Raw genomic sequence first — 19,613 nt, forward strand, 5'->3', positions numbered from 1 at the left:
CGCCTTAAAATAGAGAAAGAGAGAGAGTGAGCGCCATCCATTACAGGCAGGCAGTGAAACCGTTACAAACTTACCGTTACCCTGCGACAATCGCAATTATTATTCAATTGGCATTTGATGACAACACTCGGGATAACGGGACGGCTGGCTACAGCAACAGCAGCCGACGTCTAACAGCAGTTAGAGCAACAACACAAAACAACAACAACGTGCAACAAGCCGAAGCGAAGCTTTACGCAGACAGCAGAGTCACACTGTACGTGTGTGTGCGTGTGTAAGTGTCGTGTAGTGTGTGTGGGCGTTGGGCGGCCAACACTAGGCTCTTGCTCGACAATTCGCCCAAACTCGTCTTCGTCCTCGTCCTCATCCTCATCGGCTGCGCGTGAGTGAGTGCCGCCGACTACAGGCTACACAGCCTGGCCGACTGCCGCTTGTGACGACGTTGTGTTGCCCATATTTGCTATGACAGTGTGTGTTGTGGCGGCCAACAGCCAGCAGCTGGCTGTAGCAACAGCAAAAGCTAAGCAAAAGCGTTAAGAGCGGCGTGTGCCACAAACGGATTTTCCATAGGTAGTCGAGCAGACACCATTTTTTACTCGCCACACTTGCCAGTGTGTGTGTGTGTGTGCACTTAACATTGCATTAGTATTAGTGTTCGTGTTAGTATATATACATATGTAAGTGTATGCGCGTGTGTGGTTATAAGGAAAAATATATATTTTATTAACGGCAGTGGTGTAGCGTCGAGTCGGCAGCGCCTCGGCGGCGCTCAAAAGGAGGAACACACGGCACAATGCGGAACACTTACTTTGGTTTTGGTAGTGTAATGGCAAAAGTGACGGGTAACGGTAACGGCGTCGGAGTCCGCAATAATAACGGAGTCTGAGTGCGAGTCTCGAAGTGAGACGCTAACGGTGTTGTGTGTGCCCATATAAACGCTTAACGCTTGGGCCAAGTGTGAGAAAAAATTTTTGTGTTGCAAAAAAGAAAGCAGGAAACGAAAAAAAATCTGTAGTAAAAATACTGAGTCAAAGAAACGGCATACGGCATTGGGTGGCGGCGGCACACAAAGCTGCCTGGCGTGTGGCATAAGCCGCCGTATGCGTCCGAAACACTTGTAAATAAACTTACGCTGCTGTTGTGTCTACGAAACTTCATTTTATTTATATTTTTTGTTTAATTTTTAGTTATTTATTGCAACAAGGCTGCTTGAAATCAATTTCTGAAGCGTTTACGTGTACGCCAGCAAGCGCTTTGCGGTCAAAATAGCCAGTGTGTGAAATTTTGCAGGCGCGCGGCAAGGACGACAGCAGCGAAAATGTCTTTGGCGATGTTGGTGAGTAGCAAAAATATGCGCTTAATTAATTTTAATTTAAGTAATTAATGAAAATGAAAATTTTAAGCCACTGGCGCGCATCAAACAGTATGCATACATATATTTATAGTTAGCATATTTATGTAAAAGTATGTATGTATATATGTTTAGGTTCAATCAGTTAAATGTATGTATGCATGTAACTGTTTCTTAATCCGACAAAAATTTTAAAATCAAATGATACAAACATTTTTATTGATTTTTCGCCAATGAAAAACTCCACTGCTCTTGGCTAACTATGGCTGCAATATTGAATCGTCGTCAAATCGACTAGCCAGCCGACTAAACGCTGCGCAGCCATGCTCTGCTTGTAGCTCATACTCGACAGCATTTCTATGGATTTTTGCCACTAAATACCACACAGCAACACACAAGCAAACATGTAAAGTACAAGTACATACATACACACACTACTATGGCAGGGCCTTTGCGCTATGCAACGGAACAACAAACCGTTATGTGCATTAGGGTTGCAAATATAAAGCAATTTAATTAACATTTTGATTAAAATTGTTTTAATTTTTTTTAATATTAATTTTAATTAACATTGCAATTAATTTTTCGAAATTATTTAATTAGCATTTAAATTAATTTTTTTAATTAACATTTTAATTAAAATGTGTATTGAAATTAATTTTTCATAATTTTTTTAATTAACATTAAATTAATTTTTTTAATTAACATTAAATTAATTTTTTTATTAACATTTTAATTAAATTTGTTTTAATTTCTTTAAGTACTTGTAATTTTAATTTGAATTAAAAATTGAAATTAATTTTTGAATGAACATTTAAATTAATTTTTTAATAAACTTAATAATTATTATTTTTTAATTAACATTGAAATTAAATTTTCATAATTTTTAACATTTTAATTAAACCTTAACATTATTTTTTTTTAATTAAATTTTCAAAATTTTTAACATTTTAATTAAAATTGTTTTATGTTTTTAATTAATTTTTCTTAATTAACATTTAAATACATTTTTTTTTAATTTTTTTAACATTTTAATGAAAATTGGTTTATTTTTTTAATACTTTTATATATGTACATATTTTAATTCGAATTCTTATTTAAATAAATTTTTTCATTAACGTGTTATTTTATTAATTATTTTAATTTTTTTAATTTGAATTTAAATTAACATTGAAATTATTTTTTCATAATTTCTTAATTAACAATTAAATTAATTTTTTTAAATTAATTTTTTCAAATTTTTTAAATTAATTTTTATAAAAAAAAATTTTCATAGTTTTTTTTATTATCATTTAAAACAATTTTTTTTTTAATTAACATTTTCATTAAAATTGTTTTTATTTTAATTTCATAATTGATTGCAATTAATTTTCCATAATGTTTATTTAACATTTTAATTAAAGCTGTTTAATTTTTTATGTTTTTAATTTTAATTTGACTTAACATTAAAATTAATTTTTCATATATTTTTAATTAACGCTTAAATTAATTTTTTAATAAACGTTTTAAACAAAACTGTTTATTTTTTTTTTTAATATTTTTAATTTTAATTTGAATTAGCACCGAAATTAATTTTTCATAACTTCTTAATTAACATTAAAATTAATTTTCTATTAACATTATAATAAATTTTTTTTCAAGATTTTCAATTTTAATTTAATTATATTATTAATGATAATTAAAATTTATTTTTTAAAATTTTTTAATTAACATTTTGAATATTTTTTTTAATTAACCTTACAATTAGTTTTTTTTAATTTTACAATTTTTTATTTAATTTAACATTTACCCTAATTTTTTATAAATTTTTCATTAACATTTAGCTAATTTTTCATAACTTTTTAATTCACATTTTAATTAAAATTGTTTTATTTTTTCTTAATATTTTTAATTGTTATTTGAGTTAGTAATGAAATTAATTTTTCATAATTTTTTAATTACCATTTTAATACATTTTTTTTGTTGAATTAACATATTCATTAAAATTGTTTTATTTTTTTATATTTTTAATTTGAATTAACATTGAAATTAATTTTCGATAATTTTTAATTATTACTTAATATGTTTATTTTTAATTTTAATTAATATTGAAGATATGTTTTCGAAATTTTTTAACTAATTAATTAATATTTAATTTGAAATAAATTTATCATAAATTTTTAATTAACAATTTAATTAACATCTAAATTAATTTCTTCAATTAATAAATATTTAGTATTGAAATTAATTCTTCATAATTTTTTAATTAACATTTAAATAATTGTTTTTCTTGAATTAACAATTTAATTAAAATTTTATTATTTTTTCATATTTTTAATTTGACTTTGAATTAAATTTGGAATCCATTTTACTTAATTTTTTAATTAGTTAATATTTAAATTAATTTTTTAATTAAAATTTCAATAAAAATTATTTTATTTTTTTAATATGTTAATTTAATTTTAATTAAGATTGAAATTAATATTTCATAATTTTTTAATTAACAATTAAATTAATTTTCTTAATTAAAATTTAAATTTATTTTAATAGGTTTAATTTTTATTCGATTTAACATTGCAATTAATTTTTCATAATTTTTTAATTAACATTGAAATTAATTATTTTAATTACATAACTATTAAATAAAATTTTTTTATTTCGTAATCCCGAAATGTTAATAAAAATAAATAGTTTTCAAATGTCTAATTCTAAATACCGCAATGAAAAATTAAAAAAATTGAATTTTGAAATTCACAAATAATTAAAATTTCAATTTTAAAATTTTAATCAAAAATTGTTTAAGTAAAAACACGCAACCCTAATGTACATTTGTACAAATACAAATACATAAATAAGCACAAATCTAAATAAGCACACTCGCGCTCACACTGCCCGCTGTCTGCCGACTGTCTAACGGTTTTTTTCGCCTTTGCCGATAACTCAACTCTACTTACGCTTGCCTTAATTTCGCTTTTACAAGTACATATTTATTTAATTTGGTCCACAACTCCCACAACTCGAAGCAGTAGGCACACATATGGCGGCCGGAAGCGTCAGCAGTCGCCGAGTGACAAACAGACTTAGGTGTGTGTGTTGTGAACGCACTGCTTAGCCCATACACCCTTGCTACGGTTTCTTAATTTTTAATATACTTAAAGGCTGGCGCACAAATTGTATCTATAACAATTTTTCAATGCAATTCCTTTGCACACAGCCGAGCAGCAAACAAAGCGTAGAGGGATTTGACACACATACAGCTAAGTAAATATGCAGCCAACCCACTTACACACACACATGCACAGACAAACACTCATTCATATAAACTCACAGTTAGTCGTCCTGTTTGTGCATTTCCTCTTTCCAACGACATTCACTTGCCACTTATCGCTTTTTGCTGTTTTTAACGCTGTCTCTTTGCGCTCAACTTTCACACACACACACACACACACACACACACACACTTGTGCGGTTGTTTTTACGCACCTTTCCATGTTCTGTCAATTTTTGTTTTGCTCCAGACATTTGCGCTCACACTTGTTGTCTCACTCTTGCGCCACGCACCCATCCCACTCACTCTCTTACTCATTCACTCTGCCATTGAGCGCCGAGTGCTTGTAGTTTGAGTTTGTTTTGTTTACCGTTTATTTATGTTCCGTTGCGCGCTCGCTTTGTTCGTTTTCCACAACAATGGCACTCAAGCCGCTTGGCTGGCCGCTAGATGGCGCGCCTTGGCGTTTACGCTTTGAATTTAAATTTATATTTCGTGCAGTGTGCCACTGCTTTGGCTCTATTTCGCTTCTATGCGCGTTTGTGTGTGCGTTTAGTGCAGCTTAATTGCGCTCTCGCTTGCATTAATTGGCGTAGTCGTATTCGTATTTGTTTTTGTGTTTGTACGTGTGCGCAGGAATAATGAAAAATCACCGATATAAATTGGGGTTGTGCGTCTGCTTGTGGTTGAATGAATTTTGTGTATCTAAAAGAGTGGCAAACTTTGCAATTTTTCACATTAACCCACTCAGAGCTCTTGAGTGATTAGGATTTGAAAATTAAATTTTAATTGTGTATTGGAATATTATAAAAATTTTGCATCGGAAGACTTAGTAGTATGGGACCTATACCTTGGCGAAGAGAGTCAAAGATATTTGGGTCTGACTTCGAAAAATCCTGAAAACTACTTCGAAACGTCCCGTTTACCACAAGAAGCTTCCTGGCGGACCTTGGGCACTTATCTCTTTGCGCAGAGAGTCAAGGATGACTTATAAGGTCAAATATTTGGGTCTCGCTTTGGAAAACTCTGGGACTGCAAGCCAAGAATTAACAGGTGGCTGTACACCGCGATCGTGAGACCGATTGTCACGTATGAAGCGCTGGCATAGGCTTCGAAAGCATCGCAGATTTCAGTAAGACTCCAACTATCGAAACTGCTAAGGCTTGGCTGCGTCTGTGCATCGGGTGCAATGCGTATGTGCCCGACGGCAGCACTAGAGGTCATACTGGAACTGCCCACCCATCCCGCCTAGTAATCAAACAAAGACGAAAACTTAAAAAGTTCAAATGCCAACAGAAAGGTTTTGGCAGAGGAAAGCTAATCTTGTACCAGTAAATGAAGACTACTAGCTACTACTAGCTTCTTCCCGAGTGACGACGTTATCAAAAATATAAATTTTACAAAGAAGCAACCCTCGGCAGTAAGGCTGAATGGAATAACCCCACGCTTATTCTACTCCTAAGAGATGGCACTATTAAATGGTGCACTGACGGCTCGAAAACATCGTAAGGCATTGGTGCAGGTGTCGCAGGATCTCGTGTCAAACTTTCCATACCTGTGTAACGTTTTCCGAGCATCTTCCAAGTAGTTCTATTTATTGGCGTCGACACCGCATTGGCGGTTATAGCTGAAGCCTCTCATCGGAGGCTGTTTTCTTCTTTTCATTTGGGGCGTTTTTTACGTAGGGCGTCCCAAACCCAGCCCATAACCCTGGAGAGAGATTTTTCGCCTTCTCACTTTAGCTCGCTTTCAAACTGATGTTTTTTTGGCTATCCAGAGGATACTTGGTCTAAAAGCGGAAGCCGTGAGCTGCTTGAGTCATTTATAAAAGAATCGTTTCTGACCACTCCCAAGTGAATGGCGTTCAAAGAGCTTTCCTCACTTGCGTGAACTTCTGCACATGGCTCCACCATTTCCAAGCAGTAGTATTTGCTATATTTGAGTGAGATAAATCTCCAACGCAACAAACGCAATGAAAGTATCGCCATACTCAGTGATAGTCAAGCGTTCCTTGCAGCGATCTCAGCTTACGATATTAAATCGCTATTGCTGTTGGTGCAAGAGTGCAAAGAACGGCTGAATATCCAATCAGTTCGCAACCAAATTCACTTCATCTGGGTGCCAGGTCACAAGGGTATATCCTGGAATGAACTGGCCGACGAGCTTGCCCGGTCTGCATTTGCTACTAGAATGGCACCATCTGTTTAGCAATCAATGTGATTACCTCGGTCCATATATGGACCAGAAGTCTCTTGGGAGGCTGCATCGGACAGTATCGCCAGGAACAAACGACTTCACTTCTACTGCATAACGCTTCACAAAGGCGTCGAGGACAATAATACAGTGGATGTGATTGGCAAGAGTAGGGTACGGCTGTCACACGAAAATTTGGTCGAGATTGATAAAAAAATGCATTGACTATACAATGATCTGGACAGGAACATTAAAATCAAAACGCGATGGAACGCTCTACCAGGCTGCAAAACTCCTGGAGTCAGTGGAGTATCTTGTTGTTGATGGTATGCACTGGTCCCTCCCACATTGGTATAACAACGTTTGGTAGATTTCCTGTGGTAACAGGTTTTGCTAAGGACGTTTTCCAAAATAACTGACTATTTAGATCTGGAACTTCCCTTACCTCCCCTCACTTTTTCTAAGTGTTTCTTGTTTTCTGTGATATTTCAATAGTTTTAAAATAATGAACTCCAGATAAATTTAAAAACAAATGTTAGTCGATTCTTCTTCTTTATAGCCGAGTTTACAACAGAGCGCCAGTCGTTCTTCCTTTTCATTATTTGGCGCCAATTAGAGATTCCTAGTGTTGCCAGGTCCTTCTTCACCTGGTTTTTCCAGGAGATCGGAGGTCTTGATCTGCTTCCCCGGCGTGTATTGCGTCGAATACACTCAGAGCTGCAGTGTTTTCATCCATTAGGACGACATGACCAAGACAGCGCAGCCGCTGTTTCTTAATTCGTTGAACTATGTATAGTATATCTCGTTTAGCTCATCGTTCCATCGACTGCTGTATTCGCTGTTGAGAATGCGTAAAGGGCCGTAAATCTTCCTCAGAACATTTGCCATATTTTGGAAAAGACCCGTGAAAAGACGATCGACACACGCCAACTCTACTTCGATTTTAAAGCACGAAAAGGACTTGCTTTTATGCCGCTGTCTGAATTTTGTTTTTCTTTTCCCTCGCGACGTGGACGCAAATCAGAAATATGTTTTAAACGGCCACTATAGTATCCCGGAGGATACTTGATCTAAAATCGGAAGTCTTGAGCTGTTTGAGCCTTATGTAAAAGAATCGTTTCTGGCCACTACCAAGTGAATGGCGCTACACATCGTCCTCCTCGATTTATAGAGAAATATATCTTAGTGACGATTAGTCAGCGTTCGTCGAGTTTATGCCTAGTCCAAGAGGGGGTCCAAAGCGACAAATTGAAAAGATATGCACAGAACGTGTTGGGCATATCCTTCATGGAAATTAGGTTTTCGGAAGTTCTTTGTAAAGTGGAAACCTCAAGAACTCACAATCGACCGATGTATTGTTTCTGAAATCAATAAAAAGCTGTGGTTAGTGCAAATCTCTTGGAAAATACAAGGCAATACAAGGACGACACATCCACTGATCCATCTGACTCATGCCAAATAGCCCATTAATGCATTCGCTGGAAACTTGCCACTTTACTACGGCCCATGAAAGACATTTGACAATTTCTATGAATGAAAATATTTCGTAGGCACTCAAACATAGTTTTGTCTGTATTTATGTATGCATGTTGATGCACCAACTACCTGCGCCGCCGCGTAACCCAATTTCAGCTCACATAACACGTACGCACATGCGCACCGACAAGCATGCGAACCGCCCCTTCATACCAAAATCATAACAGCACATCCGTTTACCAGGAAGCCCTACTGACTCACTGGACGCCACTCGCTGGCAAGGCAAGCGAGCCAGTTTTCCACAGCAGCATTAACGATGCACTCCTTGAGCCGCACAACCTAATTTCAATTTTAAACTCACTCAACAGGTTTCCCAACAACAACAACAAGAGCTGCAGCAGTTACAAAGCGCATAAAAGGTGCAACAAGAGTAAAGATCGGTAGTAAATTCATATTGACCTTCTTGCGCTGCAGCGCCGCATTATATCACAGTTACATGTGTGCGCGTGTGTGTGTGTTTGTTCACAGCACTCCTTCGTAGCCATTTGGCGCACCACTTGGACCCGGTACGGCGCAGCAGACGAAAGACAAGGCAGCCAATGGCGATGTGGCGTACTCATGCCAAATATTAGTTAACTGTATGCCAAAGTATATGTATGCATGTATGTGTTAAGACTGCGCTTCAAAGAGCCGTCGATCGAGCGCCACAGACACCGTTGCGGGCCGTTGTTGGCTCAGTGATCGCCGTACACTTACAGCATGCGCATACGCACGTAAGAGTACCAAGCATTCCCCCCCGAATCAACCAACAACCACCAGCCACTAGACGGCTAGACGGGTGTACAAGAATAACGCTACAACAACAACAAATTTCATAACCATACGATACGTTTTTCCTGTCCAAATGCGGGCCGGTGGAGTGTAGGTGCAGTGCCGTGTTGTTGCTGTGAGCGCCTGAGGTGAATCTCAACAGTTTGCAAAACTGGTTCTGACCTACACACACACACTCACACACATGCATATGCACTGAGTCGCTGATGTATTGCATTTATTGTACGTTAAATATAGGGAACTCTTGACGTGCGGATGCTGCAATCCACTTTGTTGTGACTCTTTCAATGTTACCGTTTTTTGTTGTTGCCCACATTGCTGATCATTCACTAACTAGTTTTATACTCACATTTTGTTGACTTTGTACATTGTATCATGCAAACATACATACATACATACATACATGTGTAACTAAGTATGCGCGGTAGACATTCGTTGTTTGATGACGAAAGTGGCCGAGAGCTGCTATGCGCCGCTACCGCCGCGCTTGTGTTGCCTACTTGGTTGCTACCGGCGCGTTCACTTCACTTCACTTCGCTCAGCGTCTATGCATCACCTATCGGGCTGGTCATTGTGACTTTCAATTTCACTGAGTAAGGTGATTTGCACTACACGTTTTGCGACGCGCGCTCGTTTTGTGGAATTTCCATTACTAAATTGTACCGCGTCAATGGACCAGTGAGTCAGTGTATGAGGTAGTTGAGAAAAGCTTTCATAGCTGGAGTGTGCTCATCTGTCCGGACAACATGACCTAGCCAGCGCGGCCATTGTTTCTTGGTTCGCTGAATTATGTCAATATCGTCATATATATCTCGTACAGCTCAACGTTTCAACGACTGCGGTTCTCGCCTTTGCCAAAGGATCATAAATCTTCCGCAAAACCTCTTTCTCGAACACTCCTAACACCGACTCTTCAGATGATGTCATTGACCATGCCTCCGCGCGTTATAGCAGGGCGGATATGATGAGGGACTTGTAGAGTTTGATCTTTGTTCGTCGGGAGAAGACTCAGTCCGAAGTAGCACCTGATTGCAAGAGTGTTTTTGCGTTGGATTTCAAGGCTGATGTTGTTGTTGATGTTGATGCTGTTTCCAAGATTGACACAATTATCTACAACTGTTAGTCTTCAACTGTCAAGTTATGACTGTCAACAGTGACGTCCGAGTCAAGTCGCGAATGCGATGGCCAGACCCATACGCTTCGCTTCCTTATCCAGTCTGGAGAAAGCAGAAATATATCAATATTATCGGCGTACGCCAACAGCTATACATTCTTATAGAAGATTGTACCTTCTCTATTTAGTTGTGCACTCTTATAGAGGATTGTACGTACACTATTTAGCACTGCAGCTCGTATTATTTGCTCCAGCAATAGATTGAAAAGGTCATACGATAGGGAGTTTCATTTTCTGAAACCTCAGACCTCGTCAAGGTGATAATTTGTGACATCTCCGACGAAGCCTTGATTACTAGTGAGACCACGAATAATGGAAGTACTTTGATGCTACTGCTAGTGAGTTCCTTGACTAGCTTTGAGCTCACTGTGATCGAGCTCAAACCCTGTATAGCGGCTCTGCTATTAGAGTGGATGCTTACTTCCCTAAAAGAATCCGCATTTTCTACACGGTTTTTTATGTGTTTGTTGGGTTTGACAAGGAACCATCTGCTAAGAGCGGACCCTACGGCTAAACTCTTAAATCAGAACTGCACTATCAACAATTGCACCGTCTGTAGAAATTAATCGCCCCGAAGATGTCAGCTTTGGCCAAAAGGATTGGAATTGTGTTCCATCAGGACAACGCCAGTTCACACAAATCGATTGTGAATCGCTAAAAGCCCCGGGATCTTCTTTGATAGGTTCTTATGCATCCGACTTCTAGTGCTGACCTGACAACAAGTGATAACTACCTATTCCTTGTTAATGCCCAATAGAGGGAAAGGTTTCTATGAAAATGATATCATGAAATTACGTTTCAAAGGCAAAAAATTATCGAGCAAAATGGTGCATATTTGACCTCAATCAAATCATTCTAACTATGCTAAATATATCCAATTTAATTCACAAACCAGATAGACAGATCAGAGGGAGTAGGGATGCTTTTTACTCATATGATCTTGAAAAGATTGTAGGACGGTTGTTGGTCTAATCACAGCTCACAACTTACCGGCATCACATGCGACCCGGATGGGCATTAGGTATGACGTTACATGCGGAAAGTGGAGCGAAGTAGGCATGAAAGAAGTACTGCAACACCTCCTCTGCTTCTGTCCACCATTATCTAGATATTTGGGAGCTTCACATTTCAATGTACTAGCTAAAGAATCAAAATTAGATATCAAGTCGTTGTTAAAGTTCACAAAAAGCAGTGAGGTCCTTTATGACGAGCTCAAATTAAACTGAACCTATACCTAATATTACTATGAACCAGGAGGTATATGTATGGAATGGCATCCAGTCAGTATAATCATCACCAAAAATGTTCCAATTACGATCCGGTTGAAGCAAAAGCCTTACATTGGCTGGATCTGGGGAATGAAATATCAACAATGTGGCTGGTTACACGATACTTTCCGAATCATTTCTTATTCGTGGGGAAATGAGATGCTTTTACAATCCATGGTTGTATACGACAAAAATTAGATTAGGTTAAGAGGTCTTTGCTAACAGGGATCTGAGTTGGTTAGTTTAGTACGCCGATCCGTTGAGTTACCTAAAACTCCTATATAATAGATCATAAGACCCTTACAAGTCGACAAAGTGCTTTCAGCCTATCACAAATGTGTAGAGATGACTAAATGTCCTGGACCGCCGAAGGTCGGAGTGCCGCCCTGTTGTATTTCGGGCTCAATTTGCACTAGCTGTGCCATTTTTGTACACTAGTCGTCGACCTTTATGCTATTGCTATCACGTTTCATCTGCTCTTTCAAACCATTTTGTGGTTTCGATAAAGCTACTAATGTCCGATATGCTTTTTGTAGACTTCCATTCAAGGTTTGGTGCTTGATGGATTCCAAGCGTTCTGTGTCGGATCTACGATAGGGCTGGGCATGCACAGAGAAAGTGGAAAATCGTTTCCTTATTCCTTACTAGTAGTCTTACCACATAATCATGGACTGGACTTAGACAATGTCCAGTAAGAACCGCGGTAAGATGATCTTTGCTAAAAGCAAGTAGATCCAAAGATCTCCTACGATCTAAATTAAATATTTATCGGTGACTCTGTTGAAATAATTTTAAATGACTTAAGAAAAACATTGCAATTATTAGCACTTGAATATGTAATGTATACCCAGAAGGCAACGTAAAACCGTACGTCAGTTGCATTGCACTATCATACCCACTACACGTGTTTGCTCAAAGGTCAACGCGAGCAATTGTAAAATACCGCGCAAAAAGCTGAAGATTCCAGTAGTTAATTTATTTCCGGATTTTTCCTAACAAACAAACAATATTTTTCTAATAACCGCATGAGATCACAACAGTGACGTACGAATGTAATTGCCATGATGCAAGTCACGCTAGCCACCCATTGCACAGGGAGTCCCCACTTCCCACAACCTGAATGATTTCCGCAAACAAAATAGAATGCATTCTCTTTAGCCCTTATCATGCATCACTAGCCGGTGTATAGCACAACTGCGCTCTCGGCGCTATGAGTCACGACTTGCCGAGCTAGTAGAACCCCGTATACGAATCTCAGCTCGTCGTTGCGCTTCGCTGCACCTTACGATGCCGGCAGCGTTGGTAGCTGTATAATACAAAGTTCTAAGCCCAATCGCGATCTCACTTATCACCTACTACGCCGTCTATGAATATTCGTAGGCTCATTATGGAGCGAGCAACCACCACCGACGCTGAGCGACTGAACTAGATGCCTATATAAATACATATACACGTGTATGTATGTATGTTTATATGTATGTAGGCATGTATATATGTATGTACATAGCTATGTCTGTGCGTACTCAAATATCTGAAGCGCTAAAACCCAACTCAATGGAAGCGAAAATGAAAAGCGAAGCGAAATCCATGATCATCAGCTACATATGTATGTGTGTATGGCCTTTCGGCAAAATTGGGAAAAAAATAGACAACAACAAAAAAGCAAGCAACCCACATAAAACCTGAGCAGGCGTGTTTTGGTATACGAAATTGACCTGTACCGCACCGCTACCCCGCACCGGTGCGCTGCACACGGTGATTTTTGTGCCCGATTGCCGATCGACTTGGCTGGCGGTAGCATTGCTTTTGCTGTGATGAGACATGCCATGGACGACTAATAACAGCAAGCAATAGCGTTCAAGGGGCAAAAAATCCACACATACATACATACATACATACATATGTATGTATATATGTACACCGACATACCAGCAGTCAGCACTATTGAAGCAGTCAAGAGTCGACCAGCCAGCCAGTTGACCATGCAGTTAACCCACCCTACTCGACCACATGTGCATGTCGATATACAAGTATGTGTGTGTGTACATATGTGCATAACTCTGTTTCAATATTGCGCTGTTGCTGTTGTTATTGCCCCCTCTCACTCTGACCTGCGCGCACATGTTCACAAGCCACTCTTTTTCGCTGCTCACCCACTCAGCAGCTGGTACCGGCGCCGATACTGTTGATAATGACAGCGCATGGTGGTGCCTGCAGTGCTAAATTGTGGTGTATTTCATGTAATGTGTTATAGGCTAATCCTTTTATTGATTATTAAGATAATTAAGAACTACAACTGATTTCCGGGAGCTCCTCTTAAAATAGAGGCTTTGCGGTGACCACTGTAGCTCTAAACTGGATCCGCTGAAATTAAAAAAAATCGTTAAAGTAATGTTAAATCTAGTAAAACAAATCGAAGGAAGAGCGAAATAAAATGTTTTGACAACTTAGCGGTTTCTAAAAAACATCGATTCTTGACCAAAATTTCGGCCTTAAATTAAAAAAATATATATATATTTATCGGTGAGAAAAAATCTTCGATTAATTACTAAAAAAATATATGTCAGAAGCTCGTGTTCAAATTTAAGACTAATCGGTTGAGTACCTAATATTGGTTACCGTCTTTGAAACCTTTTTGAGAAAAACGCGTTTCAAGTTCGACCTGGTACTTCCAAGCACTCTGACACGCCATTTCGAAGTTGCGCGTAACTTCGAAAGCACTCAATACTACTCGTAGTACTTAAATATACATATGTATATTAAGAAAATAAAATAAAAAAAAACGATTTTTGAAAATTCGAACAGTATATAACCCCTTAAGGGATTCATTGGTTTCCTCGAGCAATAAACGGCCTGTTTTCTCTGTTTGATTCTAACAGATACGTTGAAGTACGTCAAAATTTTGTGAATTTTTCAAAGAAAAATTTTCAAAACATGACTATTAGGACGTCATTTGCGGCAGTCCCTTGATAAAACATGGTAAACATTTCTTGGAGTTTTTTAATATTTGTAATTAAGAAACCTTGTGTTAAAGAACTTATACATTATATTTCGGAGACCTGTGTAAATTTCATTAAGATTAGAAAACACCGTTTCGAGAAAAACGCGCTTCTGTGATTGACCTCGAGCTCGAAACTTTTCAAGGCTGTTTAAACAAAAGTCTTGCTCGAATGAAATTGAGCTTATAAAACAATATTCTAGATGTGTTAAAGAATTAAATAAGACAATAAAAAATAAAATTTCTCCAGAAAAAATATTGCTGTTGCTGAAAACTTTCCTTCCAAGGCGTTCTCAATGAAAAAATACCTCTTTCTACATAATGACTTATCTATATAATGCCACATAAAATATTTAATTATTCATCAATATTTATTTTGTCGCCGTCAAAGTAATCCCAAGCAAATGTAATAAACTTAATTATGTCAATGATTTTACCAGTCCTTGAAGCGCTTTTCATAAGCATTTTTTGAGATTGCCTTCAGTCCCTTCAGTGGGTCACAGAACGGCAATTTTTGTTTTGAGAACAAGAAAAAATCACACGTAACCAAATCTGGTGAATACGGTGATTGATCAATGGTATTCATTGCGCTTTTGGCTTCAAATTCGGTCACAATCGTGGCTCGATGCGAAAGCAATTCAGTTTTATCGGGACGCGTGGAGCAAGAACGCATTTCATACCCAAAATATCCAGCAAAATCATTCGAAAGAAGCATTTTCCCTTATTCATTACAAACTTTCGTCGTTCGCACCACTGTGCGTCATCAGACATTGATTGCTTCTTCTATTCTTTTTTTGTTTTGTATTTTGCGCTTTAGGCGGGTGGGTTGAAGTTGAAGCCGCCAATGTTCTTCATACATATATTTTTGTTGTAGACGGTTAACATAAAAAAATTAGGTAGGTAAGTAGGAGGTAGCTGTATACAAAGTCCGCAGTACGCGTCGCAGAGCACAACCCAGCCGCGTCGCGCCGCACCTCACAGCGTACCCTTTGTTGTGCACGCTTGCAATTTTGTTGTTTTTCTTCCGATTCCGCTTTGTGCGATCATTCGGCGTAAGGTGGCTGGCGACGGCAATGCGTTAGCCTGCTGGGCCGGCTGGTGTGGTTGCTGGCGGCGTAGGCGCACAATGGTTCTTAAAGCCGCTGTCGCTGACTACGCCGACTGTGTGACTGACTGCCTGCGCGTACCCGTCCCGTTTACATACATGAGTGTGTGTGTGTGTGAATGCTTGTGTTGACACTCGACGGCGTCTCGGCGCAGCCCGTTGTCATTTTCTGCTTTCTGTTTTGTGCGAGTTTTTCGTTTTCAATTTTCAACGCCAACAGCGCGCTGGGGTAGGCGCTCAGCCTCACGCTACCGCCTGCACAGTTTGTCGGAATTTATTGAAGTGAACGGTTGTTGTGTTTTTGTGAAGCGGCAAAAATAATTCGCATGTGCTTCAAGTGCGTCGCTCCACTGTCTACCATAACTTTTATTATTATTATTATTATAATAAGTGTTTCAATATACAATTGCCAAGTGACAAGCAAAACAAAAATTAATATTTTTTAATAGAAATATATAAAGTGCGGAATTTTAACATTAAACAACACAAAGTGTGTAGAGGAAGTGTAACTAACATTGTGTGTGTGTGTGTGTTGTTAATGAAAACAATTGTTGAAGTTTCGTTTTTTGAATTAAAAAGTGATTTTTTGAGTTTATTTTTGCGAAAATACATTAGTTTGACAGCAGATAAACAAAAATAACATAACGGTGGTTTGAAAGTTTGTTAGTGCTGCCACCCCCTTAAGTGCCTTGCATGCAGTAAAATGACGCAGTTTTGGTGTTTATAAGCGGTTTAAGGATATTTTGACTTTTTTGATAGAAGGTATGTTTTATTTTTGATTTTTTTGGATTTTTATTTACTTATTTTTTACGGTTTACTCGAAAAAAGTTATGTTTTGTTTTTGAATTATAAATATTTGCCTTTTTTGTTTTAGAAATAAATTATTTTTTTTATAAAAAAATGTGAGCATAAATAGAAAATATTCCAAAAATACTTCGTTGAAGGGTTTTTAATATTTTTTAGCTCCGTGATTTCCAAGTATTACAGAGAAATGTGCAAAAAATTAATTCACAAGTAAAAAGTGACGTGCAAAGCCTTTGAAAAGTTTAAATTTGCTTAAAAATTTCGAAGGTCAGCTAAAGGAAGTTATATACACTTATTTTCTAAGGGATTTTGAGATTTTATATAAAGCTGAGCTAAAAAAAAATTATGTTGTATGTGATTTTAAGCTGTAATAATAAGATCCGCAAGTGCCTTCTCTACAATATACAACAGGGTCGCACGAAAAAAGTTTTATACAGTAAGGTCTTTCTATCTCTTCTGCTATTTTTAACTTTGATTTGGATAATCCAGCTTTCGCAATAGTAAGTTACATATTTCAAAGCTCATAAAGTCAGCATTTTAGAATTTTCTAAAAAAAATTTCAATTTAAAAAATATATCTCAACATGCAGTTGAAAAATTTTAATGGCGTAAAATTGTGAAATGGTAAAAAGCTTCGTCTCGGAACAATTAAGCTTGGATTATCTAAGTTCCTAGAAGACATGAAGTATTTTAGACTTTTTTCTAACGAAATTACCCCAAGTGAATCACTGAAATCGTTTAAAAACATATTAAAAGCTTGAATTCAGCGGAGCCGAAGCTAAATACCTTTCACAGATGTATTGATTTAGCATAAAATTTTATAAAAAGCTCTTTATAAGATATAAAAAGATGTTTATTTCGATTTTAAAAAGTCAGTTTGTACGACAGCTATATGCTATAGTGAACCGATCTGAACAATTTCTTCGGAGATTGTTGCCTTGCTTTGGAAAATAATATATGCCAAATTTTGTAAAGATATCTCGCCACATGAAAAAGTTTTCCATACAAGTACCTGATTTTGATCGGTCAGTTTGTATGACAGCTATATGCTATAATGGTCCGATCTAAACAATTTCTTTGTAGATTATAGTGTTGCTTTGTACAATAATCCATGCCAAATTTCGTGAGCATATCTTGTCAAATAAAAAAGTTTTCCATACAAATACTTGATTTTGATCGTTCAGTTTGTATGACAGCTATATGCTATAATGATCCGATATCGGCGGTTCCGACAAATGAGCAACTTCTTTGCGAGAAATGAATGTGTGCAAAATTTCAGAACGATAGCGCAAAAATTGAGAGACTAGATCGCGTTTACAAAAAAATTAGTTCTAAAGAGGAACTCGAGTCATATATAAACAGGTTTTACTGTAGTGCAACTGTGCTGTCACTGCAATTTTGCGCACATTCACACATACACTATTTAACTCAGCTGTTAATATCTTGTACTAGTTCCTAGCGCTGGCATTTCAAGGCCACTACACAGGTACTCCGCCACACAGCAGCCTCGCACACACAATTTCAGCAATTTCAACTGCCGATGAAATTTTCACCGCATTAGCTTCTTAGAAATACGAAATTTTATATTTAACACCTCACTAACGTTTCGTTAATTGCCTACGCTGCTCGATTTTCTACCTGTCGGCAGTTTGCCCATTACGAACGGCGCAGCAGTCAACCCAAACTCAACCACCGCACAGTCAAACAAAACTATGTACATAAATGCTGATGTATGTGTGTGTGTGTGTAGTCAAGAGTTATGCCCGGTTGCGTGCAATGCGCATATTTTCCATCTCCTCTTCGGCTCGTATATTCTCCCTCTTATGCGCTACTACTACTCCAACGCCAACGCTCAACGCTTTGGCGGAAATTGCTTGTTGCTTCTGCCTCACTCTACCTTCGCCACAAGGTATATTCTACACACTTTACTGTCTGTTTGTGTATGTGTGATTTGTTTTGTTGTAGTTTAGTTTAGTGTACGTGGTGCAGCTGCAACCCACATACGAGCGCGCACACACGCACTCATCCAAGTCACTGCCAATCCTCCCCAACGGCGTTACAATGAATAGTTGAGTTGGTTTGGTCATAAAATCGCAACGCTGCTGTCTAAAGTCTACACAAAGACAGCGTAGCATGTGTGCCCTCTTTTTTGAGCTAACATCATAAGAGAGGGTAGCGCTGCCCAGACTTGTGCAGAAATGCAACGCAGTTTCGATTCGATTGGGTTTATTACACCCTACGACAACCCTAGGCGAAAATGCCAATACAGCGTGGTATTGGTAGTTTTTTTTGAAAGTAACTGTTCGATAATGGTGGGCTAGCTGTGGCACAATCTCTCTCTCTTCGCAGTTTGCTCAACTCAAGTGGACTAATCAACATGTTGCGCCAGCGTCTGTCGGCTTCATAGAAAGACGCTTACCACCCGCTGGTAGGCTCATGCATATTTACTCCATATGTATATCATGTGGATCGAATACAGTTACATTTTTATATTGCTTCTCCTTGCTGACCAACCATTATGACTTCAATAACTCGCTCCTCCCGGGTTTCGCCAACTTTCGTCTGCATACTGATGCATCTACGGCCTTCTAATCACAATATAAGAGAGTCGTTAGTTCTTTTTGATCTGTCCGTTTAGCCGTCAGTAGCCATACAAGTCCAGCTGCAGACAATCATACTCCATAAACGTTAGACCCAACTGCCAGTTACCACCCATATTGACCCTCCCAACCACGTCTGACATTACTATTAAACCCACAACATTTCATTCACATGCCGGCTATGTTTCTTTTTTCCATTTGTCCCTGCTTCTAGGCCCTTCTTAATTTGCCAAGCGAAATGTATGGCACCACCACCAACAGCCAACAACTAGCCAACTGTCGTCTAACCGAACGTCAACGCTGACGCTCGCATTGACGTTGACTTTCGCCGTTACTAGCTGCCTAAGCGACGTCGGCTGCCGTGCGTCAGCTTACCAAACTGCGATCGTTGTTTTGTTTGTTGCTTTTTCTTGGTTTTTTTTACTTTCGCATTTCCACCCCAAAAATGCTTGCTGGTTCGTCTGTTTGCGTGCCTTGTCTCTGGCGCTGTCGGCCTGCTTGCTTGTAAAAAAAACCAACCCAGTCCCGGCGACATGCCTACACATCACTTACAAACGTACAAATGCG

At 38.0% G+C, this 19,613-nt stretch overlaps 1 protein-coding gene across 6 annotated transcripts in view; it reads left to right on the forward strand.

The window, feature by feature from the left end:
- The first annotated feature begins 697 nt into the window (after positions 1–697).
- Positions 698–19,613, forward strand: part of LOC105226305 (protein charlatan) — a 51,455-nt gene continuing 32,539 nt past the window's right edge. For 3 of the 6 annotated variants that reach the window (XM_049451611.1, XM_049451610.1, XM_049451612.1), the window contains exon 1: positions 15,892–16,405. The gene's annotated coding sequence lies outside the window, so the exon portion shown is untranslated. Of the gene's footprint in view, positions 1,118–1,187; positions 1,337–15,883; positions 16,406–19,613 lie in introns of those variants that run through there. The other 3 variants (XM_049451609.1, XM_049451614.1, XM_049451608.1) reach the window with 3 other exon arrangements.

The sequence above is a fragment of the Bactrocera dorsalis genome, chromosome 3 (genome assembly GCF_023373825.1).
Source record: "Bactrocera dorsalis isolate Fly_Bdor chromosome 3, ASM2337382v1, whole genome shotgun sequence".
Classification (NCBI taxonomy): Eukaryota; Metazoa; Arthropoda; class Insecta; order Diptera; family Tephritidae; genus Bactrocera; species Bactrocera dorsalis.